Below are 22,636 nucleotides of genomic sequence, written 5' to 3'. Positions count from 1 at the left end.
TCCAGAGAGGCCAAGAGTTTCTCCAGGGCCCCACCACCCAGCAGGGACAGGTTGGAGAGAGGGGGTCGAGGTGGAGCACCACAATACCCTGTCCCCAAGGGAATATGGGCACCAAGGGGATGGGGCAGAGGGTTGTAATGAGGACACACACACACTTTTAAAAACACTGACTGCTCATGAATGCTTACAGGATAAAATTAAAGACAACCCTCAGCCACCCTCCTGCCTTTCCCAGAGGCCACCGCCATTCTAGTTTCTGATTCCTGGTAATAGGCAATTGCGTGTTCCACCACATGTGTGACAGACACAGACATCTTCCTCCTGTCACTGCACCGCACTGTGGTCTGTGTTGGTAACAATTTCAAACCCGTTCATTCAGCACCACTTCAGGACTTTCTCTTTCCCTCCCTTCCTCTCTGCCTCCTTCCTTCCTTTCTCTCTCTCTCTTCCCTCTTTCTTTTTTGGTACTGGATGTGAACACAGGGCCACACCTGCTTGAGAAGCACTTGACCACATAGCCACACCCTCAGCCCCTTCTGTTATTTTGGGAGGGGATTGAACTCAGGGGCACTCCACCACTGAGCCACCTCCCCAGCCCTATTTTGTATTTTATTTAGAGACAGAGACTCACTGACTGCTTAGCACCTCCCCGAGGCTGAGGCTGGTTTTGAACTTGGAATCCTCCCATCTCAGCCTCCCACACGTGTGTGGCCCCTACTGTTTTTGAGACAGGGCCTCACTGAGTTGTCCAGTCCAGCCTGGAACTTGTGATCTCCCAGTTTCAGCCTTCCAAGTCACTGGGATTGTGGGTGTGTGACACCACATCTGGGACTTTAGTACTTTGTAATTCAACTTGTTTTTGTTGACACTCAAAACACAGACAAGTCCACTGGCCACCAGCATGTTCCAATGAGGAACAACAGGTCAAGCTTCCCAGGGGAAAACTGTGCTCCACCCTCTGCCCGAGGACAGTGGCTGCCCTCACTTGGAGGTTTTAATTGCTATGTGTTTGTTTTAGTTGCTTTGTGTTTGAAAAACCAAACCAAACCCCCAAACAAAACAAAAAAACCAAGCCGGCACGCCCCACAAGAAATTTCCCAGGGAGGATTGCTTGGGATTGCAAGTGGGGTGCTAGGCCTGGGGCTCTGATTCTGTGACACATGATGGCTTAGGCTTCTCAAACCCAGTAATGACAGTGGAAAAACTGGGGGCCACAGGGACCTTATTTTCTCCTGCTCACCCTCATTCCAGTCCCACCCCCTTGACTGTCCACACACAGTCCACCATGCCTGCAAGACATGGCTCATCTGTCATGCTGCAAGACACAGATTCCCCAGGACAAGTGGGGAAACTTAGGAAAGTGGCTTAGCCTCTGCCAGTGTATGTGTCCCAGCCTCTACCAATAAAATGGCTCGGCTCTCTATCCCCCCTGCACCGTCAGAGCCTTGAGCGGGATAGGTGGGGGTCATGGGTGGAGCACCCACAGTGTCTGCTACAGCAAGTTACGCAGCCCCAGCCTCCACGGTTTCATCTGTTAAATTGGGACATCAGAACAATCTTGCTTTTTTGTCTATTTTAAATCATGTTGTTGTATTTTTTAATGTTTATTTTACTTATTTTTATGTGGTGCTGAGGATCGAACCCAGTGCCTCATGCAAGCTAAGCAAGCAGATCTACCACTGAGCCCCAGACCCAGCTCCGGAACAGCCTTGTTTAAAAAATAAGAAGCCAGTCATGGTGGCATGACCTTGTAGTCCTCGCTGTCCCCACTGTACAGGATGCTCTGACAATGAGAATCACTGGAGCCCAGGAGTTGGAAGCCAAACTGGTCAACATAAGCAAGACCTCGCCTCAAACATAAGATAAATCCAGGCACGGTGATGCCCACCTGAAATCCCAGCTGCTTGGGAGGCTGAGGCAGAAGTATTGTGAGTTCAAAATTGGCCTCTGCAAAAGCAAGGAGCTAAGGATTGGGGTTGTGGCTCAAGTAACAGAGCACTCACCTAGCACATGTGAGGAACAGGATTCCATCCTCATCACCATAAAAAAATAAAGATATTATGTCCACCTAAAACTAAAGAACGTATTATTTTTTTTTAAAAAAAAAAGGTGCCAAGCAACTCAGTGAGACCTTGTCTTTAAATAAAATACAAAATAGGGCTGCAGATGTGGCTCAGTGGTCAAGAAATTAGGTTTTTTCCCAATTGTCTTACTAATGAGCACATGCCATTTAGAAAGTGGTTTTTCCACTCTACCCTTCTGTCACAAATGTGCTTTTTCTCACTCCTTCCCTAAACAGGCTCTGAATTCTCCATATTTTTCTTTTAAATTATACATTTCAGCTTTAGATTATCCCATTGGTTCCAAGTTCTATAGAATGCAATTTAAAGTAACCAGGAAGGAGACTGAATGCTGTTTTGACTACATATTTTCTCCATTAGATATTATAGTCCATCACTTCTAGATTTGGCCCTCCATAAGCTTCAGAGCATGGACACAGTTCAGCCACATTCACAGCAGAGGTTTGACAATTGTTGATTCCAGTTTCCAGTAGAATAGTCTTCATTTGCATCTGAGTTCTCATCAGCATGGTCCTTACTGTCTGTATTTCTATCAGCATTCTGGTCATGGCCATTTATCCCATCTTTCAGATGTTTCAGATCTTTACAGGTTTAAGGTTCTGAGAGGAGTCCCTCTTGGATGCATCACAACATGTTAGGCGCCATGTTGTGTATCTCTCAAATCTATATCTTAGTTCTTTCTCCTTATAAAACCACAAGAACTCCATCAAAGGGGCTCCATCCTAATGAAGTAATCAAACCTAAACATTTTTCAACGGCCCTACCACTAAACACCATAGTCCAATTAGTTTCTACCTTCTTTAATATCATTTACATAAGATTTTTGTAATTAAATTCCTTCATGAGTTCAGAGAGACAACCCATTTTCATACATAGCCTCCAACGTATATTCAATTCATCATGAAAGAATTACTTAGACAACCTCTGTCATACAGTCTTCCAACGATACTTTTATTAAAAAGTGGAGAAGATTTTAAATATTCTTCAATTAGCATTTTGAAAAACAAAAAACATAAATATGATAATAAATTCACCTGTATTTTAAGTTTAACATGGCTTGTATTTTAGTGTTTTATCATACATCTGTATGTAAGGTTTGTTTATGAAGACTCCTTTTTAAATACTAAAATAGTGTAAATTTAAACTTATATGCTTATGTGTCTATATACGACCAAACACCCAATGAACATATTTTATATTTTTTTAACTTGAGCATTTGTAATCAAATGTCTCTCCAGATCAAAAATCTTCAAAAATATTTTGAAACTATTTTGCCGTATATTATCATAGTAATAAGGTGTAAGATATTAACTAATAGATTATTATTTATAATTCATACAAGTTAAATTATAGAACACGTTTTTATATAAATATTTAACCTGAATATCAAGAATGATTGAAATTGGAATTACTAGATCAAAAGTATACAGTTTAATAAAAGTACACACATACTCCAAAATTTTGGCAAATTTTTCTTCAGAAAGTTTAGGAAGTGAAAATTCTTATATCAGTTTAACTTTATTTTCATTTTCTTGAATGATGGTTAAATATATATGCATATACACATATATTTATCTGCATATATAAAGAACAGAAAGTTGATAGCTTAAAATGGCATCAAAATCTTGTTTACTCAGTGGTTCAAGAGGGTGAAGCAGAATAATCACAAGTTCAAAGCCAGGCTTAGAGACTTAGTAAGGCCCTAAGCAAATTAGTAAGATATATATATATATATATATATATATATATATATATATATATATATACATACACATACATATATAAATTTATGTAAATTTTTTATTTATTTATAGGTTGTATATATGGAAAAGTTATAGATAATATCATATATATATATATATATATATATATATATATATATATGATATTATCTTTTTTTATTTCTTTTATTCCATATGAGTCTGTTCAGTGATTCTAATGTTTTATTATTTATATTGCAAAATATAATAAACTTGTGAATTTCTCCTTTATTCCTAGTCTTACAACCTTCTTCTCAATTGCAAAATTAGTTTTTCCAAAGTTAGTTATCCACATTTTTTTCTTTGATTTCACTTATTTCATTCTAATTTTGTCATCTAAGTGTTGAGTCTTCTGGATGCAGTGACACACAACTGTAATCACAGCTGGTGGGGTGACCCCCCAAAAATGTTGAATCCATCTGGAATTGATTATGGTATGTTATCAAGATCCAATTTGATTTTCAAATGAAGCAAATTTGTTCATTGAAAAAATCCTCTTCTTTTTATTGAATTGCAATTCTCTTTATTTATTTATGTATTTATTCATGTATTTATTTTAAATATTTTTTAGTTGTAGTTGGACAAAATGCCTTTGTTTTATGTATTTTTATGTGGTGCTGAGGTCTGAACCCAGTGCCTCATATGTGCTAGGCAAGCATACTACCACTGGCCACAACCCCAGGCCCTGCAATTCTTTTTTTTACTGTGTACATGAACATGTGTACACACTTGGACATGCACATTTGTATCCACATCTAAAGTAATATCTTCTCTAAGATTATTTGTTTGTTACCCATTTTTAGGTTTTTAAAATGAGTTGTTTATTTAAATGATCTAATTCAGAAGCTCTCAAGATTTATTATCTATTATCTCTCTTTCAAATAAAATGTAAAAGCATTATTTTCAGTAAAAAGACTCAGTGAAAAACAATAAACTCTAAACCTGTTGATCTCCTAAAAGTTGAGAGTAGAATAGTGGTTAGGCAAGAATTAGAAGGGGTAGGGAAGTTGTCAATGGGAATAGTTTTATAGTTAGAAGGAATAATTTCTGGAGTTTTATTGTAAAGTAGAGTGACTTAGCAATAATGTATAAAGAATTGAAGGGAGAATTCTGAAGGTTCTAACTTTAAGAAATGATAAATAATTAAGAAGGATTTGTTGTTTACCGTGAATCTATGATTATACAATGTATACAAGTGTTTAAACATCCTATTATATCAATCAGAAATAAAATAAAACCTAAAAAATCTCAATTGTTATATTCTCCAATCTTGCACAACTCTTATAAATTAATTCTCAAATAATTGACATTTATGCAATTATTAGTTTTCCCATGTAGCAATAAGACTCTGAGGAATTATATAATCATCTAAGGAACTTAATAATTGCAAGAGTATTGCATCTATGGGTCACAGAGAAAATAAATATTACTTTTGTCCTGAATTAAAATGAAAATGATGGTATGATTTATACTGCATCTCTGACATTCACCTTAAATTATTAGACAGTTTTTCTTCTCTGTGGACTAGGGCTATCTCAGTGGCAAAGTGAGCTTGCAAACCTTCAGGACAGATCTGACTATTGATAGAACCATTTTTTTAAAAAAAATCAAATATAATATAGAGAAAACACATTCGTTCTATTTGTCTTCATTCTGTTATGCACACTATACTCTCCCTCCCATTTTCTAATATTGATCACGTTAGTTAAAGAAGAAAACATTTTATATCATGGAAGTTATTGAATCATTTTGCTGAGGTAAATTTTAGTTTATTCAAGTTTTGAATGTTTGCTTTAGAACTGAAGGAAAAGGCATTGAATAGAAGGTTTCAAGAACTTAGCTAGGAACACTGGATGGTCAGTGATGTCAAGCAGAGCCCATTTTTCCTAACTGGGTGCTTCTGGGGAGTCCACCAGGAGGTCAGTGTCTTCTTTGGTTTTCATGCTAACTGTCTGAGTTCAAGACTGCTACAATTTCAGTTCTCAGGGTTCATGTGGCTTTCTAAAACTTATATTGGCAGTAATTTTAGATTTAGTGAAGAAAAAAAAAAGTCAATGAGTGTAGGAACCAGGGAATAGGATGCATTTTCCTTCTGAAAGGGAACTTCATGTGAGAAGTGAAAGTTTATCTGTGAAACACTATATTGTTATAGGCAGGAAGGTTGATAAGGGCATGCTAACTCAGGTTGTTGAACAAAATAAAGTTGAAAAGTAGTGTTATAATGTAATCATCCGTTATTTTTTAAAAATATTTTTAGATATAAATGTGCACAATACCTTTCTTTTATTTATTTCTTTTAATGTGGTGCTGAGGATTAAAACCCTATCACTGAATACCACAGCCCCACTAGTTATTTCTTGCAAAGGTTATTTTTGAGCTCATTAAATGAATGAGGTACATTCTAAGTGCCAGGTATTTAGCAGTTAACAGGCAAGTGTTTTCATACGTGCGAGGGGGTAAGTGGTTCTTACAGTTGCCTGATTTATAGAAGATGTTAAAATAAATGTCATTATAAAGAAAATAAAAATAAATGTAAGATCAAAGAAATTTTATCACAGAATATATGTGTGTGTATTGACATTTGTATTTGACTTTTTGCAAATAATAATAACAGTTAATGTAAAGTGCTTGCCATTTTTTTCTGATCCTCATGCAATAAGTAACCACCATGTTTATACTAGCAACATGTCATAAAATATCTATAGGTTAGAATAAGTTTTTTCCCATTTTCCTCACAACCTCTTATATGTAATTTTGTATAACAATGAGGGTCTCCTTGCATTTGCATGCAATTTCCCTTTTCTCTCCCTTTCCCTCCCACCTCATGTCTCTGTTTAATGTTAATCTTTTCCTCCTGCTCTTCCTCCCTGCTCTGTTCTTAGTTGTTCTCATTATATCAAAGAAGACATTTGGCATTTGTTTTTTAGGGATTGGCTAGCTTCACTTAGCATAATCTGCTCTAATGCCATCCATTTCCCTGCAAATTCCATGATTTTGTCATTTTTTAGTGCTGCATAATACTCCATTGTGCATAAATGCCACATTTTTTTTATCCATTCATCTATTGAAGGGCATCTAGGTTGGTTCCACAGTCTAGCTATTGTGAATTGTGCTGCTATGAACATCGATGTGGCAGTATCCCTGTAGTACGCTCTTTTAAGGTCTTCAGGGAATAGTCTGAGAGAGGCAATAGCTGGGTCAAATGGTGATTCCATTCCCAGCTTTCCCAGGAATCTCCATACTGCTTTCCAAATTGGCCGCACCAATTTGCAGTCCCACCAGCAATGTACAAGAGTACCCTTTTCCCCACATCCTCGCCAGCAGCTGTTGTTGTTTGACTTCCTAATGGCTGCCAATCTTAGGGTGGTTTTGCTTTGCATTTCTCTGACTTCTAGAGATGGTGAGCAACATGTCAGAAAATATCTATCGGTTAGAAGAAGCTTATGCTTGTTAGTATTTTTCCTAGTGTAATGATTCTGGTAGCACCAGATTCAAACTATAAAGAGTACTGCTTTTAAATAATAGACAATTATGAACAAATTTCCATTAGACTTTTAAGTTGGTTAATAATCATCTGCTATTTAAAAACATCTAGCTCAGATTTGTGTTTCTGAGGTTAACTACAAAGGTCTGCACACAAATCATTAAAAATTCCTGGGCCATTTTATATTTTTTTTTAACATAGTATTTTTTTAATTACTGTATCATAATCTTACCTGGAATTTAAATTTAAAATTTCAGCTTTGCTTATACACTTAAATTATCCAGCTAAAATATTTTACAGAACATTTTCAAGAATGTATTCTGATATAAATCATATGTGTTGTTAATTATTCATTAGTAAGGAAATATTACCACAATAATATTATGTAATATTATTTAGAGTGTGAAAGTATATAGAAATATTTTGAATTATATATATATATATATATATATATATATATATATATATATATATATATATATATATATATATACACACACACATCACACATACACACAAAGCTTGAAAAAATAATTTGGTTATCTATTGGCTACACAAATGGAAATTTAAATAAATTTAGCCTCAAACTTGCCATGTAAATTAGAAATAGTTATACATAGTACTGATTTACTTGTCATTTTCTATGTAACTGTATTGTTACTACATGTCATATTCAATTATAACACTATGAAATTTGTAATCAGTATGAGCATATCATTAACAAAAATCAATAATACATTATTGCATTTCTGTGAGTTGACACATCTCCAGTCCTTTTTAGAAAGACTTACTATAGGCTTTGAAGGATTAATAAATTTAACGTATTACTGCAATGTGTTGTTGGGGTCCATTACTAAGAAAATAGATATTTTCTAGATGGCATTGAGATACATCTCTAAAACTTTGATGAAAGTATGGAATGCAATCTGGGCAAAAGAATAAAAACTACCTCAGGCATCAAGAACCACAGGAACTCAAGCACCACAGCAACATTTTGTTGAATGAGCACTGCACAGTGCATCTTAGCCATACTCATGATAACCTGGGAGTTCACAGCTATCAGACTGAGGGAAGATTGAATAATAGAGAGTTTACAATTCATGTTAAGAATGAATTGGACCCAATTAATGGTCTGCCCTCAGAAAATTAATGTTTTTAAGGTACACGTACAATAAAATCCACATATACCCAAAATGAAAATTGTAATTTGTTAAAACACAAAGACTATATAAGTCCTGTTACATTTTCATTTTTACATTTAATCATTTCATTTAGTTTACATGGCAACCTCTAGTCACATACTAGCTTACATATTTTTATGTGTTGTCAAATTCTTTTCATCAATTTCAATACTTAAAGATGAAACTAAACAATTCCATTATTATATTTTAAGAAATTACCACCATGAAGAATATAGACAGGAAATTCATTTTGTCCTTAGTTTACTTTGCTTTCTTTGTGTATTCTCATGCAGTGCTTTTTATTTATGATCTTGAGAAAGCCATGGGAAGGTGAATTCACCTTGTTGCAAAAAAAACAGAGAAATGTATTATAGAATGTTTAGTTGTTTCCTGGTGGTATCTTTTTCAAAAGGTATATGGAAATGACATTATAGACAATATCAAGTTACAGTTAAATATTTTTCTGTCAAGGAGAGAGGAGATTTCAGAAATATGAATCTGCTCCTCTTTGCGCGTATCTTGAATTCTGGCTCTTACACCCAGCCAACTGTCAGGCACAGATCTATGTAAACATGAGTTCCTCACGGGTGGGCCTGAGATCTTTCAATTCCAGTCTTTAAAGATAAAGTTTCTTGACAGATGATATTTTAGGAAGACATCTCCTGAGACTTTCTCACAGTTCAATCAGGCATGTCTCGATTTGTATAGGAAAATCTCTGCATTTGCTCTATTGTTTCTTATAAGATAGAGAGTGTGCTCCCAATGAATAGACACATTAAGATTTGCCTTTATAGAAGGTTTATCCATGATTGTTTAAACATGATATTTATGCATTATTATTTTTGTGGGATAATAAATTCAACATAAAGTATTCATTCCCATTTTAAAATTACAACCTTGGTTTCAGACTTGATAAGGGTATGTAAAATTTTCTAAAGAAAATATTTTATACAGAAGAAATCATGTAATACCTTGAATTTCAAAGAAGTTTCACATTTGACTGAACCATCATATGGAATAGAAAATATCTGAAAAGTCCAAAGTACAAAAACTACATGATAAAGGGTCCAGAATATGTAGGGATCTAAAACTATTTTTTTGTATGAAATACACTTAATAGTCTCTCCAATTTTACAAATTCATTGCTAGATTATAAAACAAAAACTATTGAGTTACATTTACCTTTGCAGATGCAGAAAACACACAACAAAAGTCAGACAGATATTAAAATATTCCAGCCTTCCCATGAGATGATATTATTTCCATAAACTTTATAAAGCAAAATTAAATTCTTGTCTAATTATAGCTAAATATATTCACAAATCTTTAAAGATAAATAATGATTCAAGAAATTTTTAAGAACTTAAGAATACACAGAAAACGTCCAGAGTTATTGTAAAAAAATATTTTAATGCTGTTTTGTTTTAGGCTTTACATAATAAGTTTGCAAGAGAAAAATAAATGCTTTTTCATAATGATATAATATGTACTTAAGAGTATGCAGCTTAATATGTGTTTCTTTGTAGTGATATATTTCTAATAGTAAAAAAAAATTAAGAATTTAAATACTTAAGTGATTCTGTTTTTGTATTTTTTAGGAAAGAAATAAATGTGATGAGCTTAGAAGGGATATTATCTCTGAAGAGCAAGTTCATATCCATGAAGAAATTACAACTAAAAAATATGAACTACTTTGTAAAATTTCCAAGTTACATATTCAAGTTTCATTTAAAACTTTTTTTTCCTTTCTCTTTTTCTGGAAGAGCAAGTGATCCAGTATTTGCCTCTTAGGAAAATGGAATTACTAACCAGTAATTACAGTTCTCTGAATGTAATATTCTCAGTGGATTTGTATCAATTGTCTTGGGGCATTTTGGCAAATGAGTTCCAGTAATGTAACATTGTGAAATAAAGAAAATTAAGTTCTAATAGATTATATCTTAAATTTGTCTAGTATATTTCTATAAAACCACTTTGAATTTTTTTTCCAACAGTCTTGTGAAATAGATTCAGTTAACCCAAGATGTAGTTCTTTAGCACACAGAAAGGTGAAATCCAAATCCAAGATCATAATGTCATTTATGAAGCTAGAAAAATCTGTGCATGATGAGGTAGCACAGATTCACTCTGCTATATTGAGTCTGCAATTCCATTTTTTAAATTATGTAGCAAAGCAATATAAATGGGAGATACTAATCTTTAGAACATTTAAAATACCCTCGCTATCATTGTCTTGTAATTTTTAAGCATTTAATTCATTATAACATGCTACATATTAAAGTATGAATTACTAATTAATATGTGTATTTAAAAACTGAGATAAATGTAGAAATTCAATTACTAGGAGAGTTTTTGAAAATACAAGATATTATAATCTAGAATCTAAAGTGAAAATGTTTAAGCATAATTATTATATTTCCAGTTATATGAACAGTAAGAAATATCTTACCATTTTAGAACCCTTAAAGATACAAATACATATTTCATTGAATCAGGATTTTGTTTTAGGGTATAATGTAGCTAAGGATGAACTAGTATTTTTTTGGAGAACAGAAAAATAAAAATTTTACCTTATGTAATATTGATTTTTGGAAATTTTGAAGAAATATTTTAAAAAGCTTAATTTCCTTTAAATTTTAAATGTTTCCTTCCTATTGCCAAATCAAAAGATCCTACTTTTCCTTGACTTATATTCAATCAGTAAGGTTAAGTATTATTTTAAAACACATGAGCTTACTTATTAACTAAGAGGTATGAAAATGAAGAAAGCTATTATTTTAGATATTTGGATGGTAAAAATTGCTATTATGCAAAGGGATTTTACCTTAATTATTCTGGAAGATGATTCAATTTATTTACATTGCATATCGTAAAATTAGCATACATGATTTATTTATTCATATGATTATCTGGAAATAAATATTGAACTAAGAAAAGATTAAGTTTTAAAATTAAAAATTTGGCTCTTGCCCTCTGAGTCAGTCTGAGTCAGGGGATAGGGGACTTTTCCAAAGAGCTTTGCAACTCTACGCCACATAACCTCCCAATCAGGGAGATTAATGAGACCAGTGGAGGACCGAAAGCCAATCAGTGCATTTGCTGTGAAGAGGAGGGTCATCAGAAAATGGAGACATCCCTGATGCTTCCAAGGGAAGCCACATGGTCAAGCAAGGCCTGGACCCATCCTAGCACAAGTGGCACTAGCAGATCTGAGAAGCTGCTGCAAGTTCCCGAGGACTCCCAAGGAAACTCAGCTGACTGTTAACAATAGATAGAAACAAAAGTCAGTTTGACTTGCTTCATCTTAAACACTTAGCAAAGACAATCAAAGCCAAAACACAGCTATTCCTGGGCATTTTAAATAAAATAATAGTTAAATGTAACTTCCTTAAATAAGTAAACAGGAGGCTTCAAAAGAGATTCTCAGACAGGAATGCCTGATTACTATCAAAAGAAACTGCCAGAGTAGTTTTTAGTTCAAGGCCTTTATTTCTAACCTACGCAGGTAGGCTTAATGTTTGCTAGTATGGTTATCCAGCCCTAAGTAACAGAATTAAATATTTCTCTATTAGACACAGAGGTCATACTAGTAAAAGGATTTTGCAAGCTCAGATGATATTAAGTTTTTAAACTGTATCTTAAGGAAAAGGACATCTGTAATTCTAAAAGTTAAGTGTTGTGTTTGCACCCCTGACAATTCTGGCAATGAGACGAATATCCTTAAAGATTTACATGCTCAGATAGAAGCCATGTCCTCAGCAACTTTGTCATGGAAACAATATCTTAGCTCCTGGTTCTTGGTACTTCCTGGTGGAAAACATTGTTAGTCTTTGTCTTTGCCATCATACTCATTGGCATATTCCTGTGCTATGGGATTTATTGCTGCATCAATCTGGTTCCAGTATTAATGAATTCTTGTTTCTCTTATAGACCACCCATCACTCAAATAGCCTTCCAGTCTATTACTTCTCAATCAGACTTCTATCATGGACCCACTCGATAGACCCGATTTTTAAAGGGAGATTCCAAGCTGCTTGCCCCACACCGTCCCTTTTCAGCCTGAAGAAGCCAGAAAGATTTTCTTCGCCCCCCTTGCTTACAGCAGTAAGGAGTTTTCAAATTAGAGGGGGGAATGAAGCCAGATTTAAAGTTAGGTAGTCAGTGTAGTTAGGTAAATCGGGTCTAATATCGAGTGAAATCTAAAATGGAGGCCATGCTGGGAATGACTCAGGGAAAACGCAGGACAATTCATGGAATGTTAATGAAGTCCTGAAAAGGCCCTAGGCCAAAGTCCACCTCAAAGAAATGTTAATGGAGCTCAGGAAACAGCCCCCAACATATTTGGAGATAGCCCATCCTAGAGAAATGATAAGCCCATCCCAAAAGGTGATAATTGGGCCCACCTGTGTCCTAACCCCTTCAACCTATATTCTATCACCAAAAGTATAAAAAGGCGAAAGAACAGCCCTTCCACGGATTCCCACCTTTTGGGTCCCCTTCTTCCTCCAGGAGAAGTCTTTTCTGCTGTCCTTTAATAAATTTCTAATTTCTACTCTGAAAAAAAAAAATCATCTTCTAATAAGCATATTTTGTTACTAATGACGTACATAAGAGATTTTTTAAAGAGATTGTATGCAATACATATATTTGGGACTGGGAGTATACCTCAGTGGTAGAGCACTTGCCTAGCAATTGTAAGGCCTTGGGTTTAATCCTCACCTTCACAGAAAAGGAAAAACAACCACAACCAATTATTCCCTAACACTTTTGTCCATATGTTTGTGAGTATAATATAACTTGTATTTCAAATGAAGGGTTGTGTTTCTTATTTAAAGGAATGAGTAGTTTCCAGTTTCCAGTATCAAAGATGACTTACAGGTGGACATGTTTGTCGTTGCCATGAGAAATGGTTGCCTTTTTCACTACCCTAGAATAATATGTTAAGTGGAAAATACAATATAAATTGAGTGAGTATTTGCCCAGGTCCAACTATGAGTTAAAGGTTTAGAAATATTTTATTGTCAAAAAGAGTACAAAGTGTGAAATGTCTAATAGTTTGTGGGTTGTTCATTTTATTAAAATTAGATTTTAAGGTAATAATAAAAGCAACTATACTTTGAAACTAACTATGAGTGCCAAGTACCTTGCAAGCACTATTGTATTTGAAGTTTACAACACCATTGTCTAGAGAGCTGTGTTCCTTGTTAAGTAGGAGAGGCAGAGATAGAATTCAGACTCAGAAAAGCATAACTCTAAAATGCAAACTTTCAACCCATGTACTATATTCCCTTCATAGCCCCAAAGTTTTTTTTTTGATTACTAAAAACTAAATCTATTCCAAGTCTTAATTTACTTTTAATTGTATTAAAATTTTTTTTGAAAGGGAATATTCTTATTACAAAAGTAGAACATCCTGTGAAGTCTATAAAAAAAGGTAAATCAAAGAAAAAATTAATTACCCATAGTCATAATACTCCCAAATTAATTCATTCAATAACTGTAAATTCTGTAGATTTTTTAACATAAGGTATCTGTAGGCCCACATAGCCAAAGACTAGTGATGGTCTTCTTCTGTCTAAAACTTAGACCCTAAAATGTGAAGGCATTAAGATTAAATGATGCCTCCCTGTTACTATATAGCAAGTGATAATGTTAAGTGTAATATTTAAAAAATATTTTTTTCTGATAACATTATAGTTTATTAAATGTTCATGTTGTCAATGTTTACAACATAATTGATAATAGTTCATGGTTTCCAGTAAATAAAAAGTATTTTAACACTTAGTTTCTTTAATTTTTTTTTTCACCAACTATTGGAGTTTAGTAAAATTTTACCATGTTTATTTTTGTTTAAACTTGAATCCATGTACTTCTGCATTATGCATGCCTACATGATTGCAGGAATGCATTCCTTATTTATTTATTTATTTATTTGTTTGGTTCCAAGGATTGGACCCAGTGATGCTTAACCACTGATCCACATACTCAGCCCTTTTTTTGTATTTTATTTAGAAACAGGATATCACTGAGTTCAGTTGCTGAGGGACTCGCTAAATTGCTGAGGCTGGCTTGGAACTCACAATCATCCTTCCTCAGCATCCCAAGACTCTGGCATGTACCACTGAAACCAGCTACATGAATTCATGTACAAGAGACCACATTGAAGTTAAATTCTCCAGGTATATTAAACATATTATCCTTAAAGTAATTTTTATGTAGGCAATGTGTGGGTATATATATATATATATATATATATATATATATATATATATATATATTTATAAATTACTTTAAAGAATTTTACAAATAATTGTATACAAACATATATAGGTATAAAAACTTGAAAAACAAGATACTTCTTTCCACTCTTAATTAGGATTATAAGGTGATGGAAGAGGATTTCCCTGTAGGAAGTAAAAGGTCTCAGTATTCATATTTTTCAGGAATACCACCAAAGGAATTTTGAAGTAAGACTGCTAACAATGTGTAATGGTTTTCAGTCTATTGAGAAAACAGTGGATTGACCAAGACTATATAATAGCAGTATTTTAGAGTAGAAATTTTTTTTGAGACAATTATTCACTCAAAGAAACTTGAGAAAATAATACATTTTTTGCCTTAGAGAATTCAAAAGATGTGTTTTCTACTGTGCTGATAGTATGATACAAATTAAGAGCCCTCAATAGAGAAATGGCCCGACTCTCTAACTACTGTCAATGGTAATAGCTCAAGATCAACTACTTTAAAATTAAAATGACAATTTATTTTTTCAGCTCTTCTCTCCTGTTTAATTGGCATCTATTCAAAAATTTCATACATGCGTCAAATTATTTATTTACCTAGAAATACATTCTGCAATGAATTTACACTGGAGCCTTTTAAAGTGAGTTGTGGTGCAGAAAATTAGATGTCTCCTGGGTAAAACATTGTGATTTTCAATAAATGCAGTGGTAGATTGGTAACATCAGTTTTTAACATTTTTGAAAGAAAATTATTCATGCTGTTTCTCTGCAGTGCTGAACTTTGAGGATTCCTATAATCATTTGACCTTATGTTACATGAAGCTGACCCAGATTTGCATGCAGAGAAAAAACATTTTGGCTGAGGCAGCAATCACTAAACTCACTTAACTGAATAAATTGGTTGTTCAGTAAAAAGTCTTGGTTAAATTCCTGTATATTGAGAGATTGGGGTTTTGATGCTATGTTTAGCTTGTTAGAAAAGAAAGATATATAAACTTAGTATTACTACATAAACAAAAGCACTATTTTACTCGGGTATTAATTGCCTGAAACTTTTGTTCAATTGATTGGTTTCTATAGATAGTAACAATTCGATACCTAACCAAGCCAGTAACTATAGATAGTACCTGAATTTACAAGTGTTATCTTTCTGACAAAATTATGGCTTTCTGCTTATACTGTATTCAATGAGTATCTTGCTTTAGGCTAAACAGTCATAGTAGATGATTTATACTTTAGAATTTTTGATTGAAAAAATCTGGGTCAAATCACCATTTCACCTAGCTATTGCCCTTCTTGAACTATTCCCTGAAGACCTTAAAAGAGCGTACTAAAGGGATACTGCCACATCAATGTTCATAGCATCACAATTCACAATACCTGGACTGTGGAACCAACCCAGATGCCCTTCAATAGATGAATGGATAAAAAAATGTGGCATTTATACACAGTGGAGTATTACTCAGCACTAAAAAGTGACAAAATCATGGAATTTGCAGGGAAATGGATGGCATTAGAGAAGATTATGCTAAGTGAAGCTAGCCAATCCCTATAAATCAAATGCAAATGTCTTCTTTGATATAATGACAGCTACTAAGAACAGAGCACGGAAGAAGAGCAGGAGGAAAAGATTAATATTAAACAGAGACATGAGGTGGGAGGGAAAGGGAGAGAAAAGGAAAATTGCATGAAAATGGAAGGAGAACCTCATTGTTTTACAAAATTACATATAAGAGCTTGTGAGTGGAATGGGAAAAAAACAAGGAGAGAAATGAATTACAGTAGCTGGTTTAGAGAAGAGGGGAGGGGGGATAGTAGAGGATAGGAAAGGTAGCAGAATACAACAGTTACTAATGGCATTATGTAAAAATGTGGATGTGTAACCGATGTGAATCTGCAATCTGTATTTGGGCTAAAAATGGGAGTTCATAACCCATTTGAATCTAATATATGAAATATGATATGTCAAGAACTTTTTATTGTTTTGAACAACCAATAAAAAGGAGAAAAAAAGAAAGAAAAAAAAGAAACACCATAATGTGGTGAAAATAAACTAACAAACATTGTTGAAAGAGTAATACTGAATGGAGGAAGAATTTTAAGTATGACTAGCTTCATAATAACTATAAGTTCAAACTATGGTGATGTTTTTTTTCATGAAAGGAAAAGAATGACTGTTCTTTATAGGTATAGCATCTCTGTGGTTCTTATTAACTACTATATAATAAAATTACAAATGATTGTTAGTTACACAATATTTTTATACATGTCCAAAATCATTATACATGTCCAAAATAGATTTTTCACATTTAAAGTTCTTTATACATAATAATGATTTCTAATCACTTCCCACTGAAGAAAACGATCACTATCCCCTTATTTTAGTGATTAGACACAGAGAAGTTTACCTTCTTGCTTATTGACACATGAATATAGAGACAGAGGTCAGAGTATTCATCTAGATTTGGTTCTCATTCATTTTTGGCAAATGTCATTAGTAGTTTGTTTGTTGGCTTTTTTTAATATTTACTTTTAGTTTTTGGCGGACACAACATGGGGTGCTGATGATCAAAACTGGGCCCCCCACATGCCAGGGAGTGCTGTACCATTTGAGCCACATCCTCTCTTGGGTGGCTTTTTAATGCAGTGCTGGGTGTTGAACCCAGTACCTCACGCATGCTAGAGACGTGCTTTACCTCTTATCCATAATCCTAGTCCCCAAAGTCCTTTACTTATTTTTTGGGGGGGGGAGTAGAGTGTGTGTGTGTAGTGAAAGGGATTGAATTCATGGCCTTAATCAGCAAAAAAGCACTCTACTGACTAAGCTATATCCTCAGCCCTGATCTATAGTCTTTTAACAGTGACAATGGAGCAGCCTGTCATTCAGCCTTTGATTCTGCGCCCACTTGCCTCAGGTTGGAGGCAGGGCATGAAGCCTTGACCAATCAGTCTCTTAGGTGAGAACTGTCCAACCCTCATGCAGCCAGTGATGAGGGGGAGGGCGTCCACAATCTTCTGTTCCCTTGGTGTCTGGAGCCCACCATTTTTTCAATCTTTTTGTTGGCTTCTGTCCTGGATCCAAGCCCAGGTGTCTGTGCTATGCAGAATCTGAAAACAAATCACAGGGAGAACACTGAGAACCCTGAGAGCCAGGAAATGGTAAGTGTGCCTTGTTATCTTGAGACTGGGTAGGAAGGTGGCTTAAAGCTGACAGAAGTGGCAATGGTGGAAACTGGTAGTCATGGCTAGGGAGTCCTCATGGTCCTCTCCAGAGTCTTGTGGCCAGAGGGTCTCTCTGTGGTAAATTAGCGATCACCTCCCTCTGACTAGTCTAGTGAGGCTTTGATCAACAGTTGAAAACATGGGCATTTTGTTCCATAATTGTAAGGTGTTTCCAGCTTTTTTCTAAAGCCCTTTGTGGGCTTCCATGTCCCATGATTCCAGCATGTCTCCAGAATGCATAATGAAGACTGAGATAATTACCAGGAGAGAACCACAACTACATTTGTTGTATTCAAGCATGATAGAGGCTGCTGATTTTAGGGCTTGTTACTCATGAGGGTTTGTTTGTTTGTTTGTTTATTATTTTTTTGTGTGTGTGCGTGTTTGTTTGTTGTTTTTTTTTTTTTTTGGTACCAGAAATTCAACCCAGAGGTGTTCATCCCCTGATTCACATTCACATCCTTTTTTTAATATTTTTATTTAGAAACAGGGTCACTTTGAAGTTCTTAGGGCCTCACACATTTGATGATGCTGGCTTTTAACTCATTCTCTTCATGAGTCCTGAGATTTTTAAATATAGCAGAAGCAGTATCTCAAATCCAGAACAAAAACCTGAAATCCAGAACTTCAGCCTATCTCTCCATAGGTCTCAGAATAAACCCCTAGTTTTCTAACTCTCTGTTCACATATCCAAAACTAGGGTTCTCTGTTCACAGAGAATAAGTTTAATAATGACCATGTAATGCAGATAATGGGCCTCACTCAAAGACACCTGGTGGCTAACTGAAAGATGTTAATGAGCACCATTAAGGTCTATTTCAAAAGTAAAAGACCTTGAATCCCACTTGTGGGAACACCTTCTACAAAGTCCTTTGTCCCAGGAGTGATTCCTTATTGAATTTGAAGGAAAAAGGATGGGTCACAGAAAGAATAAAAGTGAACCCATATGGTAGTCAGGATGCCTTTTCCAAAGCCTACTTTAAATGCATTATGCTCCATGTTCTGCCCAAAACCATCAGTAAACTTCTAAGATGGCACACAAAAAGGATTTCTTTTTCTGATATCAATCCTCATATAATATGGTGGCCGTTCTATTTCTTCTTGCTTAAATAATTTTTTTTCTTCAAAATTTATGAAACAAGCACCCAGATTCATGGAAAACTGAGAAATTTTGGTTCATCTAAAAACTCCACTTTCAGCATTATTAATCATTATTTCCCCATGTTTTATTTCAAATGTATGCATCATTTATAATGTTTTTCTTCAAGAACTGGAGGGCATTTTTAAATTATTTTAATTTATAATTCTGAGATTTTTCACATGAGAAAAAAGCAGAATAATATTAGGTGACATTAAAAAGAATGAATCTCTCCTAAATGTGGTCTATGTGTCCCATTTAAAAATTTTTTAAAAACTGTAATGGGTCATCAATTGAGGGTGTTTTTATTTATTAATTAATTTGTTATTTACTTATTTATGGTCAGACCATTTCATTAAAATAACCCACAGAATGGGCTGGGGTTGTGGCTCAGTGATAGAGCACTCACATATCACATGCAAGGTCTTGGGTTCGATCCTCAGCACCAAATAAAAATAAGTAAATAATAAATAAATAAATAAATAAATAACCACAGAAACATTCCAAACATTTCAGGAAACTCTTTTATTCTGGTGTGGCAGGAAAAAATAGAAGTGGGACTAACTTGAATTTAAATTACATGCAAGTTCAATCTCTCTCTCCCTCTCCCCCCCCCCTCTCAATCTCTGTACTGAGGATTGACCCCAGGGCCTCATACTTAGAAGGCAAGCACTCTATATGCTGAGCTATTTACTCAGTCCCATTTTTTTTGGCGGGGGAGAGACCAGGGATTGAAGTCAGGGGCACTCTAACCCTGAGCCACAATTCTACCCCTAGTTTGTATGAGTCAAATGAATACTTTTGTGATCTTTGAATGATATATGTTCTTTTTAGAATTTGGATTTGCATATCTATTGCTACTTTTACATGTATTTAATATATATTTCTCTCTCTCTCTCTCTCTCTCTCTCTCTCATATATATTATTCTTTGAATGGAGTTTTCTCACCCCTTAATAGTTCCTGAAAGAATCAAGACCCACAGTGCCACCTACTTCATCCTTGAATGATGTCTAGACGAATACAGTGAAATATTTGAAATTGTCATGACGAGGAATTTCTGAACTGGAGATCCATCCGATCTCCTGTTGCTCATCATTACAGAACAAGATAGTTCCTTTATTGACTCGAATTCATAAAAATGGTGTAGAACAGAGATGCCATTGAGTTGGAGCCTGCTGGGAACTGGCCTTGGAGCAGTGGAGTGCAGGTGTCTGATAAAACATTCGTGGTGGAGCCATGTGGATCTGTCATTGGCTTCCAAATAACATGTGACTGACATGGGACAGTCAGCAGACCCTTATATGTAAAGGCCTCTTGTTGTGGGGAGAGGTTTGGGGGTGATAATCAGAGTCAGATTGCTACTCTAAGTAGAAAAGATGTATGAAATAGCAGCCCAGTTGGTGTTTTCTCTTGCAAAACCTGACTCATCACATGTGACAGTACTCCCTCCAGTGCTGTGTCCCAGTTTGTTGTAGGGACAAATGAAGCAAGGCACTGAAGATAGAAAGAAACAGTTTCATTTGGCTACATCCAGGTTCAGAGAGCACAGCTTTTGCTGTTATTAATCAATCCCTCCAAGTTCAGGGAATTTCAGAGTTTTATACCCAGCATGTAAGTAGAGGGGCTCAGAAGTTTACAGTCTGCAGAAGTTCACATAAAAGCAGCTTTTTCTTTCACTGTCTGGGCAAGTTAACCCTTCAAGGACAACACTTGAGAAGAGGAGAACTTCTTCTACCCTTTCTTCCTCCCTCTGCCAGCTGTTACCATGGAGCCAATTTGTAACTTATCTTAAAAATGTAGACATCTCTGTGAAGCCTAGCTCAAGGCCAGAGGCCTTGTTTGCTATTTCTTCAAAGTACTATACTGGATATATTTGTGAAAATAGTAAAGGGGTGTCCAGCACCTTGGCCAGTGGCCAAGTAAACAGGGCAACACAAAAATAGAAAGTTTATCTACATTGAACTCTTTTGCAGAGACTCTTTGGCTGACAGTTCCCAAATCAGCCATGGTGAAGTGGACTTTTCTGTGGAGAAAGGGGGTACCACTACATTGGGTCCCCCTCTTCCTCCAGGGAGAAGTCTTTTCTGCTGTCCTTTAATAAAGCTTCAACTTTCCACTCTAAACTTGTCTTGATGTGCTTCTCTGGTGTTATACTTCAGCATTGGAAAAGCAAGGCCTAATTACCAGTAAATAGCCATAACAATAACAGTCAAAGGACAGAGATAATGCCAAAAGTAAATTCAACATTTAGAATTGAAGATAATAATAATTTTTAGTGATGAAAATTCCTTAATTTAATACTTTAAAAATAATAACAACATGTTTCCAGGGAGCAAATTTGTGACATTGAAGTCAAGGGGAGAAATAAAGAATATCCATGCATTTCTGCCCCTTTCAATTCTTTATTCACTCAAATTCTAAATTCAACTTTACTCTATAGGTTCCTAATGAAGAAAACAACAATCTTTAATGATAGGATCTGCAGTGGAGGTAATCAAATAACACCAAGCAATTCTAGATTAATTAATTCCCAGAAAACAATTTTAGATTAATTCTGAACATTGCAAAACAGATTTAATCATGACAGGCTAGTGACAGACATTTCCTCTGAATGCTAAGTTCAAAACTCTCAAACCTTAGGTTTATGTCCTGCAGATGCACACTCACTCAGACAGCAGTAATCAGGTCCCAAACCAAAACAGGCTTTTTCTGGTGGGGAGTGGACAAACAGTTGAGGAGAGGGACACAGGGAGAAGTTGCAGCTCTCACAAAGGTCCAGACAAGGCGGTAGAGTTTGAGAGCAGTGAGGATCACACAGAGAATAGGAAAATGATGGCAAGTGATGGGATGTCAGTGTAGGTCCACATCAGGCTCTCCTGCTGGAGTATATACTTTTTTAGGCTGGCTAAATCACTGTTTATTAGCTCTATTTTTTATACTAATTTTGTTTTTATTTTTTATTTTTTACCACACCTTGTAATTATCAGGTGCCACCAGATTTCTCATTTACCCTGAAGTCAGAAATATCTGGTCTGGTGGTCTCCATCCTGATATTCTCACCTTTCACTCTTATCAGGAGAGGAAAGCCTGCCAGCGGCTTTATTCAGTTTATCAGGGTGGTGGCAAGTAATTTGTCTGAGGCCATATTAGGGGGCTCTGTGGGTGTGCCTGGTGAAAATTGACCTCTAATAATGACCTCAGGTTTCAAAATGGAGTTATTTAAATGGAGTGAGAAACTGATGTGACTCCCTTTTTGAGAAACCAGCCACCTCAGAGCAAAGCCTGTCCAAAGGGGGGAGTTACCCTTGTCCATGGAAAAACTCATAGTGCTCCTAGGCATATAATAACCCTGCTGAGTTGTTTGTCTGTAAATAACTGGAGAGATCTTCCATGCCAAGTGATCCTGACTCAGTTACACTAGGTTAGGACCCATAGCAACCCCCTAGCTACCACAAAAAGCATGAGACACAGAAAATACCTGAAAAACCAGGTGACCTTCCCAGTAGTTTTGTTGATTGGTAACATGA

This window comes from Callospermophilus lateralis, unplaced genomic scaffold, assembly GCF_048772815.1.
Source record: "Callospermophilus lateralis isolate mCalLat2 unplaced genomic scaffold, mCalLat2.hap1 Scaffold_127, whole genome shotgun sequence".
NCBI lineage: Eukaryota > Metazoa > Chordata > Mammalia > Rodentia > Sciuridae > Callospermophilus > Callospermophilus lateralis.
Note: the sequence above shows the minus strand (reverse complement) of the source record.